We start from the raw sequence: 12078 nt of genomic DNA, 5'->3' as shown, positions 1-12078 counted from the left end.
CCACTCAAGTGTTTCTTCGTTCTAAAATGGTGGACTATGTTTTCAACTTGTAACTAGGCTTCTCAACCTTTGGGTTCTGTTAATGTTTAGACTGTCCAAGAGCCGACTGTTTAGACTAGGCAATAAGGCACTGCATATGAACTGTTGTTTAAGTGTTGTCTGCGCTCACAAGACTCATCCTTGAATACATATTGGGGACAATGTAGAACAAACCTCAAGCGTAGACACAGGCCGAACGCAATTGTAAAGAGACATTGAATGATGTTTACTGCAAGATTCGAGAACATACATAGTCATTGTGCCTCCATGGTAATGCAAACCTATATAATCCCTTATATAATATTGTATGATCCGCATATGAACTAGGCACAAACTCTGGACCACGAATTATTAACGTGAAGAGAGGCTGGACAATATTACTCAAAATTGTATAAAAGTATGAACGTTTAGACGTCCAGCTCTCTCACTCACCTCTCTCTGTCAGGCTGGTACATATTGCGGGGTGTTGAGAGCCAGATAGCTATCTGTGTCACTTTGTAAACTGTACAGTAATAAAAGATCTGTGAATCTTTTCAGCCTGTGATTGGTGTATTTCCTTTGTGGTAATCAGCCTCGATATTTCCTTGTTCTTTCAACAGTCCACAGGTGGCCCGGCACCTGGATGCCAACGTGGTTGGACAGAAAAAGGGGCAGCTCCAACATTCCAAGCCACAAGTGGCAGGAAGGGTTGCCCTGCACAGCAGGAAGAGGATCAACCCCGACACACGGCACAGGACACTGGCCCACAGAGGAGGAAGAACTTCACTGATGAGGAGCTGCAGATCCTCATTGACTACGTGACCGATCATTGTGACATGTGCCTGTATGCGGAGGGAGCACACATGCATCTGCCCAATGTATTGTGCATTCGCAGCATGTTACCGACCAGATAAACATTTTAGGGGTGGAGATGAGCACTACTGAACAGTTTCAGAAGTGCTGGAATGATCTCAGCCATCGCACCAAGCACAAGCTGTGTGTCAACCTGGCCTTTGTAATGGCAACTGGAGGGGGTCAAGCAGAGGAGGAGCAGCTGACAACACATGAAGAGACCACAAGCAATTTCATCCTCCTTGAGCAGGTACAAGGCATGGGAGGCCTTGAGAATTATGAGGACACATCAGGTGAGTGTCCGCCAATGCAACTCCTGTGTTTTTTCAGTCAAGTATCACCCAAATGATCTGTGTATTGGCACTTCTGGCTGCATTTGTACGGCAGCCTGGGTAAAGCATGTCCTGTGACGTACAGACTGGTGTTAAATGGCCATTATACTGGGTGTAGACCATGCAGCTGCCATTTGTGGCACGTGTCTGTGTGACAGGATACAACTCCCATAGGGTACTCCCCTGCCACGTGTGCACCATGTGACACCTACACGTACTATTCAGTGCTACATGTTGCATTTCCCTCTGCACTGCTTGACAGGTTCATGCAGCCAATGTTTAACTTTCACGCCATGTCATGCAGAGTTGCATGTTCCATTAGAAACCTGCTCCTATGAGTTTTCTTGTCACAATGCATATCTGACCTGTTTGTCAAGGCACCTTGTTGTGTTCCCAGACTGTAGTTGCATAAGTGTCCACTGACCACATACACAATTCCAGCGGCACAGAGAGCCTACACATTGTGATGCAGGCTACCTCTTACTATCCCACACTCTAGGGCCACTCCATAGGGCCAATCCCCTCACTATCTTGTGGATCAGTGGGCCTTGTTTACGTCACACCATCCCCTCTCCATCTCTCTATACTACACGGACCTTGATTGAAGGCATACATTTGGGTGAACCTACTCATGGCTTCTTCCCTTTCCATGCCTTCCTGCAGGTCATCATGTTCTCCAGTCCCCAGTTCCAGACCTGATTGGTGTGTCATGTGTTGAACGTTGTGTTGTCTGTGGGTACGGATGTCTGGCTGTTCCCATGTGATGTCATTGAACATTCAAAAGTCACATGTGCACACATTTTCCCCTGGTATGTGTGGCGACTTGACAGTTGAATTGCCTGTCATTTTGCATTTACACCACTATTGAATGTCAATGTGCCCAGTCAATGTGCTGGCATTGACATGCTGGGTAGGGTGGGTGGGATCACTTGTCAGCAAATACCATGCATCTGTTGCTTACTGGACCAAGTGTGTGAATGCACAATGTCTGATGGGTGTGTGTCCTGACATTTCTTGTTAGAGTACTCCATGCAACATATGTGCATTGTCTCTTTGAAAATGGATCAATATGTCTTTCTCTGTCCATGTGCAGGTAAGGATGCACCAGATTCAAAAGAGGAGGAGGAAGAGTTGATGGTGCATCATACCACAACTGGGGGACATGGTGTGGTAGGCCGTGAGAACCCACTTGTGCTCCAGACCATCCTGAGTCATGCAGCATAATCTTTTGACTAAGCTGGATTTGATGCTGAACGTGATATGCATACCTCAAAGAGGGCAAAGGTGAGTGGCCCAGTGGGCAGATCAGGTGGGGCCCCTGAGTATACGGTGGGGCAGCTGGCTTCTCAAGGCCAGTCAGTGGTTGCCCCCCATCTTCAGTGGTTACGGCTGCAAGGCCACCCTCCCATGTTTTGGATGCAGGTCCCAGGGCTGATGTCCAAGGAAGGGTTGCAGAACTGCGGTCAATGACACGGGAACTACAGCAACAGGCATGAACCTTGCATCTGGCTGCCGTGGGCCCTGCACCCATGGGGACATGTGCAGGCTGGGGAGACAGAGTGGGAGCAGCAGATGCTGCGTGGTGCCCTCCGGCATGTGAATGTGTTGGACAAGATATCTGAGGGGATTGATAAGATGGCTAAATCCATGACCCCACCAGCGGCCCAGGTAGAGCAGCAGCTGAAGGTCATGTGGTCCTCATGTCACTCCCACACACGGCACATGGAGGCAAACATTAAGGGCCAACGGGGTGATCTTCAGGCATACAGTGAAGCCCTGAGGCATGAAATGTTCGCCATGAGGACTGCAGAGTTTATTTTATTTGTTTTGCTTCCCTGTGATTCTGCATGGACACTTATTTTTCCTGGTGTGTTACATTCCCGTGGCCTGTATTTGGGATTATCTATTTTCTGTTCACTTTCCAAGGTGGATTTATTCTTTTTTTTTTTTGGGTTCCTTGGCATGTGCAGTTGTACTCTGAGGAGCATTATCGATGCAGTTGGGGACAAGCAGCCATGCCAGTGATGTCAACTGCCATGGTTGCATTGTGGAAAGCAGGAGGGCATATCGAGGAGACATTGGGTTAAGTGATTCTTAACACATGTGTGCTTAATGCATGATTGTGAAATTTGGCTGTTGTAATGTATTGTCCCATATTTTTGCAGTGCTACAGAATCATGCAGTGACTGCACTCCAGGGGAGGCCCACATGCACACTTTTGCATCCCTATTTCCCATGCCCTCTGGCAGGGACTAGTCCTCCTCTCACACATTTGGAGGCACAGTTCATGGTGGAGGTGATGAGGGAATCACAACATGCCAGTTTAGTCAGCAAGTAAATATGTGTTATGCCTCAAATGTTGTGTCGGTGTTTTGGTCACCATGGAATTTGCTTGCAGTGCACTTCTTGACATAGTGGTGGCTTAACCTTGTGTTTTGGGGAATGTATGGGCAGATGTGTGTCTGTACACATACAATTGTCTGTATGTGCAGTTACACTTTTATGCGTGTGCATTGTGTGGATGCACTTAGATCATTGTTGCCATAATTGGAAGTGAAAGGACGACACTATATACGTTTTTCTCTTTGGCAATGTTTCATTGAGTCTGGATGTATGGTCTGGTTGATGGCATGCATTCACTGTGCATCTGCATGACCAACCATGATGATGTGTCCTTACTGGCACCATTCCACTGCCCAGTCCACATATTTCCAACTCTGCCTGCAGGGGTACTCCCTGTGCACACTTCTCTTTCATCTGTACCACTTCACAATCCACTCCCTTCTAACTTCCATGACCAGCCCAGACATGCCAATATTCGACATGTTCCACACAGATTGATTATCATGTATCATCAACCTCTGCTGCACCACTTCATGAAGTAGACTATGGATGATCATTTCGGCTTCTTGTGTGCCTTGACTCCACAGGACATGTTTGTCACACTTGATGCATGTCGGGTAAGACAAATATGCGCATGTGTTCCCATGACTGACTGGTTCTGTTTTACACAATGAGAACACTTATATTGCAGTGTTTGATTTAGTTGGTTATCTGTACCAGGGTGTGTTACATGTCCTTTGCTTTTGATTCCTTCTTCATGTCATCTGCCACTGTCAGTGAGTGAACATTGCGTGGCCACATTGGTGACCCATATATGTGTATGATCATCCGCTCCCCAACGCTTGTCTTCATCTGTTCTCCCTGTGTGAGTTGCAAGTGTACCCCGGATGAATCCATGTACACTTACTAGGACCATATCGATCAGGGTGTGTGGGGTATTGTGGGCTGGCAGAGCATGTTATCTGTAGGTCCATGTGCAGTGTTGCAGTACCGGTTATGGTTGGAGTGCCTTCTTTTCAGGGGTGCAGTTTACATGGGTATTTGAGTGATTTGCATGACATGGTGTGTGTTGTCAGTGTTTTTTCTGATGTAGAGCTGATGATTGACCTTTCACATGTGCCCATTCTTTGTCAGTTTGCACTTCACCATCGTCCACATGTGTCCTTCATGTACCACTAGATGTGGCTTTTGTCCATCTCTGTTCCTTCTGTGCTTTCCGACCAGGATGCTACTTAAAGAGGTGTTCATGTCTTCATCTTTTCCCTAGGGCGGATTGTCTATGCCCTCACACAGTGTGATGTCAGTCAGGTCCGTCCTCATCTCCGTTCCAGAGAGACTCCTCCTTGCAATCTTCTTTCCTGTCCACCTCTCTCACTTTCTCCCACTACACCCAATTGCTCATCATTCATCACTATGTGTCCTGTCTCCCTCTTGTACTCTGTGATCCTTGTACACTGGGTGGTACATGCCTACTTGTGTATTCCCTACATGTGTTGTCATGGATGGCCAGTATCTTGAAGTTGTTGCCATTCATGTCTTTGCAATTTGCATACGTATTTGCAGGTGGGATGCAGTGGATGCAAGCCAGGTGGATGCCATGCGCAGGTAAGTGAAGTGCACTCAAGGTTTGACTTGTGTTGTGTTTTGTGGCATGGAGCCTGGAACTGTGTGGGGTTGCTTTTATTTCACTTATTTGGAGGTAAAAGGTCCAGCTTTCTGGGTGCATGTGACACAGGTTGCTGTTAGGATGGTTTGTGTATGCATGCTGTTCTGTACCGATAAACATGTTGGCATTGGTTGCAGGGTCCTAGTTGGGTCTGGATATCACTGTAGGACCTTAGTTGGTGAGTTATCATGAGGTCAGTTACCCCGGCTGTTTATGTGCTGTGACACGTCTTTAAGGTGGTGGTGGTGAGTGTGTCTTTGCACTTTGGACATGGGTCTTGCCTGTCATATGTCTTCCCATTTGAAAATGTTTTAATAATATTTTCCTACCCACAGAGGCAGTCCAATCTTGGTGCTTCTTCCCCTACTAGGGTTGCTGTTCCAAGACCAATCCACACACATACCAGCATTGCTGCACATTGTTGTGTTGCAATGTACCCCACAGACACCAGGCACACATTATTGTCCATTCTGTGACCATGTACCATGCAGCATGCACTGTCACCTATTATGAGGCATTTTGACAGTACGACGTTCTTTCATCGTCAGGCATTACAAAGCATGCAGTTTAAACGTTTTTGACAGTTCATCTAATTTTTTAGGGGGTGGGAAAGGGCAGATAAGTGGTTGGGGGGGTTGGGTATAGGTAGAAATAGGTGCAAGAGGGGGGATTGGGTGGGGGATCCCCCAAAAAAAGCAATTTGATGATCTGTCAAACACGTTTAAATTGCAAACTTTGAAATCCCTGACAATGAAATGACATAGAACTATTTTGACAGCTAGCTGCTGGGTGCATTTCAATGCTAACTTCAGTTTAATTCACATTTTACCCAATTTTATCTATAACCAGTGAAGTCTGACTTCCCTTGCACTTTCCTTTTGCATGCTCCCTTTTGCGTGTGTTTATCCTTGGCCTCTGTTTGTCATTGCTTTATCGTGTCTTTTAGTGTGTTTCATGCCAGTTGCCTTGGTGATCTGCCTCCCAGTGTAAGAGCAGCCTCTGAAAAGTGCTGTGTTCTGCAAGATCCAGTTGTCTGTGCGATTGGTGAGATTTTTGATTCACTTCTTCTTTGGCATAGCATTATCATCTCCACTGCCAGTGTTTACTGTATTGTCACAATGTCACGTTGATAAGGGGATGGCATATCATGACATTGACAATACTACAAAGTTGCCCCTGTGTTTCGATGCTCTCAATGTTCTCTTTTTGGGGGTCTTCTCAGTGTCATGCTGACTGTGGCCAGATGCATGTATCGGGAAGGTACCATCAGCATGATGATGGGTATGCATAACATGGTCATTCACTGCTTATCACTCAGGGGGGGCAGGCAGTGTAGGGGTTGTGGGTGGCTAAGGTTTAATTGTGTGGGTTGTTCATGTTGCATTGGCATGAGGTGGGCAGAGGTGGCTGCATGTGTGCCAGGAGACATGGTGATGGGTGGATGGTGAGTTGGTGTATGCATTTGTGGCATGTCACTCAGGGGTGCACATGCTGGTATAAGTTTGGGTGCATGGACGTCTTGCCAGCACTCACACTGAATTGTTTTTCTCTACAGATGATTTTGGCATGGAATGATGAATGCAGGAGTTGTGTAGGAAGTAGCAGCTCTATGCATGCATAGGACACAGCATGAGGGTTTTGGTGGTTTCCAGGCTGACAGAGGTGAAGATCGGTGGTATGCATGGTCCCGATGATGCAGGCTCAAATGGGATGAGGTAAGATGTGCATTTCTCTTGCAGTGCACTTTATTTTCTGGTTTTCGGTATGACTGCTTTGATGTGACTGTGTTTTGTTGGCCTAGTGGTGGTTAGGGAATGGTAGGGCCAGGGAAACAGCTTAGTTTTGTGGGCAGAGAGAATAGGCCACGATTCATCATTGAATGGTACCTTGGAGGTAGCTTCACTGTGTGTACTCCACAGTGGATGGTATTTATGTTAAGTATGATTGCACCAGCTGTGTGCCTGCAACCTTGCCACGTGCCCTTTGGCCAGGCATGGTCAAGGGTGGTGCCTGTGGGTGCGAGCAATGTCTCACCTGCATATCCACTGGTACACCATGCTGTGTGGCAACATTGTACAGGACATATGCAGCCACAATTATTCTACAGACTACTGGTGGTGCATACAGCAACACCCCACCAGAGTGTTCAAGGGAGTGGAAGTGTGACTTTAGCACTTCGAATGTGTGATCCACTTAGCCCCAAGCAGCTATATGTGCAGTATTGTACCTCACCTCAGCTGGTGTTGCGGGGTTCCTGATGAGTGTCATCATGAAGGTAGTCAGCAGGTAGGCACTGTCCCCAGTAAATGTCTGCATGGTTGTTATTGTCATTTTTTGTCAGGGTCTATTGTTCAGTGTGTGACATGCATGCATGTGCAGGAGCGTTCATACTCACCAATGAGTCATGCAATGCCATGTTTTCCAGAAACCAGGGCCCAGTACAGTGGTGACATGTGGAAGATGTAGCTGTCATGTGTGCTGCCTGGGAAATCAGCATAGACTTCCATGATGATTCCCTTGGCATCACACACTGACTGCACATTAATGGATTGCCAGTGCTTTCTGTTCCTGTAGATATGCTTTGTCAGTCAGGGTGGCCGTAGCACTACATGGATGCAGTCTATGGGACCTAGTGCACGGGGGAAGCGTGTTACTGGATAGAACTCCTGCATGACTGTCTGCCTTTCTGCCTTTCTGCATATATATGTGCAGTTACAACTTAGCCACCCACAACCCCTACACTGCCTATATCACCCAAAAAGGAAATGTATTGCAGCCAGCACTTTCTCTAGTGCGGTAAGGGCATGGGAGCAGATGGTGGGTAATGTTAGGCCATCTTCCCACTCCCTGACAAGGTATAGTATTATATGGGGGCCAGGGGACCTGTACCTGCCAGAGACCCGATCATCAGTCATCCCAAAAAGTGTTGTGTGTTTTGTGAAAATCCAGGCCCTGGGTATCATCCTACTGCGGTGTCTGTGTACAATGGCTCTGAGTACTGCTGAATTCCTTGTGACTGTAGACATTTGTTTGGTGTGTATTGGGGGCTTTACATGCATTTGTTCCTATGCGCGTTGAATGTGCGTTGGCGATTACGCCTTCTATCATGTGGCCTATTGTTTCCGGGATTTGTGTTTACTTTTTCGCAACCCGACATTCCCAGTTAAAATCCATGAATACGTTTGTATTTGCACAGCGATAGGTGTGCGCTTGCTTGGCTGAACACCGTCCCTCAGCAAACCCAGATTTTTGCATCTTCTTCCTCATACTGCATGCTCCGACCCTGTTAGGCAGAATCATATGCAGTTCACTTTGGGAACACCACACGCAATTAAGACTACAAGTGCAAGTACAAATTCACCTTTGGTACAAGCCGGTATTACACAGTAAAGTGGTAGCAATGGCTCAGCAGCCAGATTTATATTTATATTTATATTTATTTATTTGTATTGTGCAACCTTGCCCAAGGGCTTACGGGCGCATGTTTAAAAATTTACAAGTTGCAGAGAATAGGAACAGTATACAATTACAGGTTATAAAAACATCAACATCACTGGTTAACAGTTAAAAATAACAATGGTAAGCAAAGTATATGTACAATTACGGGAGGAATATACACAAAGCGCTAGGGCAGTCATACACAGGCTATATTTACCTCGAGGAGGATAGGGAGCATCACCTATGCAGAAAGTGCACATCAGAGAAAAAGTATAGACATGTGAAGGTACAGATGGGAGCGGCTGGAATCTCACCGCGTCTCTAGCCGCTGAGAGGAGCCACGGTTGCTACTGAGGCATCCTGTTCGTGTAGCCAAAGTTTAGTGTTGGCTTTAAATGAGTGGCAGAGTGGAATGTTCCATAGGGCATTAGGCAAGGAGTTCCACAGCTTGGCAGCCAAGACGGGGAAGCTTGACCCTCCGGCAGAGCGGAGCTTGAAACTGGGGATATCCAGCGTGTGTGCCTGGGCGGATCTTAGCGGTCTTGGGGCAGTATGTTGCGTGAAGCGAGATACTAGGTAGGCAGGCGCTGTATTGTACTGAGCCTTGTGAGCAAGTATGAGAGCTTTGCGTGAGATACGGTGGGAGATGGGTAACCACTGTAAGTTATGTCTGGTATTGGAAATGTGACTACGTCTAGGTATGTTGAGTGCTGCCCTTATGGCGTTGTATTGCGTGATCTGGAGTTTGTCAATGTTTCTTTGGCTGGTCCCTAAGTATAGGTCATTGCAATAGTCGATTTTCGACATAATGAGGGTTCTGGCGAGTGTCAGACAGTTGTCTGTCGTCAGGAAAGGCCGGCAGGCCGTAATCAATTTACAAGTGTAGGATGACGCAGATACAACTGCGTTAGTTTGTCGATTGAGGGATAGTGTGGAATACAGGTAAATACCAACAGGCCGATTCATGGAATAATTAGCGTGGCGCAAGTGGCCAAAAACGTGCGATTCGCAGTGGAATAGCGAAAATCGCAGTGCAAGTGCGAAAACCGCACGAAAAGCAGCGCACATCGATTCATGGAAGGGCGTGCGCGAGAAAACCATTGGATGTGCGCTAAAAAAGTGCGCGGCGTACGTTGGCGCACAGGCCATCTAGCGGCGTGCGCCAGGTCACAGCGAAAATCGCACAGGCCACAGCGAAAATCGCACATAGCGCGGCGCACACAACAAAAGTAGGCGGAACACGGGGAGTAACACTCGGAATGGGGAACAACTTGCCAAAATGTGGGCGTCACGGGGGAAGTACAGGGTGCAAGTGCGCGGAACGCCCACACGCTCGCCTACAACACGTATTCATGGAATCGAATAGGGCAAAAAAGTGCACGGTCAAACCAGCGCACAGGCACAAACACGACCGCCACAAGAAAGCAGGCGGTAGCGTCTTTGCGCCTGTAATAAATGTGCGCCAAAAGTTGCGCCAACAAATAGCACCTATATACAGCTATGATGAATGTCCTATACTGTGGCCCTCCAGGACAAATGACGTGCAAAGGGGTACCCACAAACACGGACACCCGCTGACTGAAAAATAATGTGTGCGTGTATTGCGGGGTGCGCGGGAACTTTCACACGCGATTAGGCAGGGTACGTGGATTTCAGGGGTGCGCGAGAAGTTCCACACGCGATTTGGCCGGGTACGTGCGCGGGAATTGCCACACGATACTTGGCTGGGTACGTGGATCTCAGGGGTGCGCGTGAAGTCTCACACGCGATTTGGCAGGGTACGTGGATTTCAGTGGTGCCCGGGAAGTTCCACACGCGATTTGGCCGTGTACGTGCGCGGGAATTTCCACACACGATTTGGCTGGGTACGTGGATCTCAGGGGTGCGCGGGAAGTCTCACACGCGATTTGGCAGGGTACGTGGATTTCAGGGGTGCGCGGGAAGTTGCACACGCGATTTGGCCGGGTACGTGCGCAGGAATTTCCAGATGCGATTTGGCTGGGTACGTGGATCTCAGGGGTGCGCGGGAAGTCCCACACGCGATTTGGCAGGGTACGTGGATTTCAGGGGTGCGCGTAAAGTTGCACACGCGATTTGGCCGGGAACGTGCGCGGGAATTTCCACACGCGATTTGGCTGGGTACGTGGATCTCAGGGGTGCGCGGGAAGTCTCACACGCGATTTGGAAGGGTACGTGGATTTCAGGGGTGCGCGGGAAGTTCCACACGCAATTTGGCTGGGTACATGGATCTCAGGGGTGTGCGGGAAGTCCCACACGCGATTTGGCCGGGTACGTGCGCAGGAATTTCCACACGCGATTTGGCTGGGTACGTGTATTTCAGGGGTACGCGGGAAATTCTACACACGATTTGGCTGTGTGCTCCCAGGTATTCCCTGTACACCCTCCACGGCCCTTGCAGGCAGCCGTTACCACAGGGGACTACCCTGCACACCTGCTCATGTCACCCAGCACCCCCAACCCCCAGCAGTGTGGGGCACCCTCCACCAGGCCCCCACTCATGTCCCCTATCACCCCCACCCCCCAGCATCCAGGGGCACCCTCCACCAGGCCCCCACTCATGGACCCCTGCACCCCCACCCCCCAGCAGTGCAGGGCACCCTCCACCAGGCCCCCACTCATGTCCAACTCATGTCCCCCTGCCCCCCCACCCCCCAGCATCCAGGGCACCCTCCACCAGGCCCCCACTCATGTCCAACTCATATCCCCCTGCACCCCCACCCCCCAGCATCCAGGGGCACCCTCCACCAGGCCCCCACTCATGTCTCCCACCACCCCAACCCCCCTAGCCACCATGGGCAGCCCCCGCCAGGCCCCCACCCATGTCCCCTATCACCCCCACCCCCCAGCAGTGCAGGGGTACCCTCCACCAGGCCCCCACTCATGTCCCCTATCACCCCCACCCCCCAGCATCCAGGGGCACCCTCCACCAGGCCCCCACTCATGGCCCCCTGCACCCCCACCCCCCAGCAGTGCAGGGCACCCTCCACCAGGCCCCCACTCATGTCCAACTCATGTCCACCTGCACCCCCACCCCCCAGCATCCAGGGCACCCTTCACCAGGCCCCCACTCATGTCCAACTCATGTCCCCCTGCACCCCCACCCCCCAGCATCCAGGGGCACCCTCCACCAGGCCCCCACTCATGTCCCCTATCACCCCCACCCCCCAGCCACCATGGGCAGCCTCCACCAGGCCCCCACTCATGTCCCCCTACACCCCCACCCCCCAGCCACCATGGGCTGCTTCCACCAGGCCCCCACTCATGTCTCCCACCACCCCCACCCCCCAGCATCCAGGGGCACCCTCCACCAGGCCCCCACTCATGTCCAACTCATGTCTCCCACCACCCCCACCACTCAGCAGTGCAGGGGCACCCTCCACCAGGCCCCCACTCATGCCCCCCTGCACC

The sequence above is a fragment of the Ambystoma mexicanum genome, chromosome 6q, assembly GCF_040938575.1.
Source record: "Ambystoma mexicanum isolate Mex_15411 chromosome 6q, UKY_AmexF1_1, whole genome shotgun sequence".
NCBI classification, from domain to species: Eukaryota; Metazoa; Chordata; class Amphibia; order Caudata; family Ambystomatidae; genus Ambystoma; species Ambystoma mexicanum.
This window is presented reverse-complemented; position numbering follows the sequence as displayed.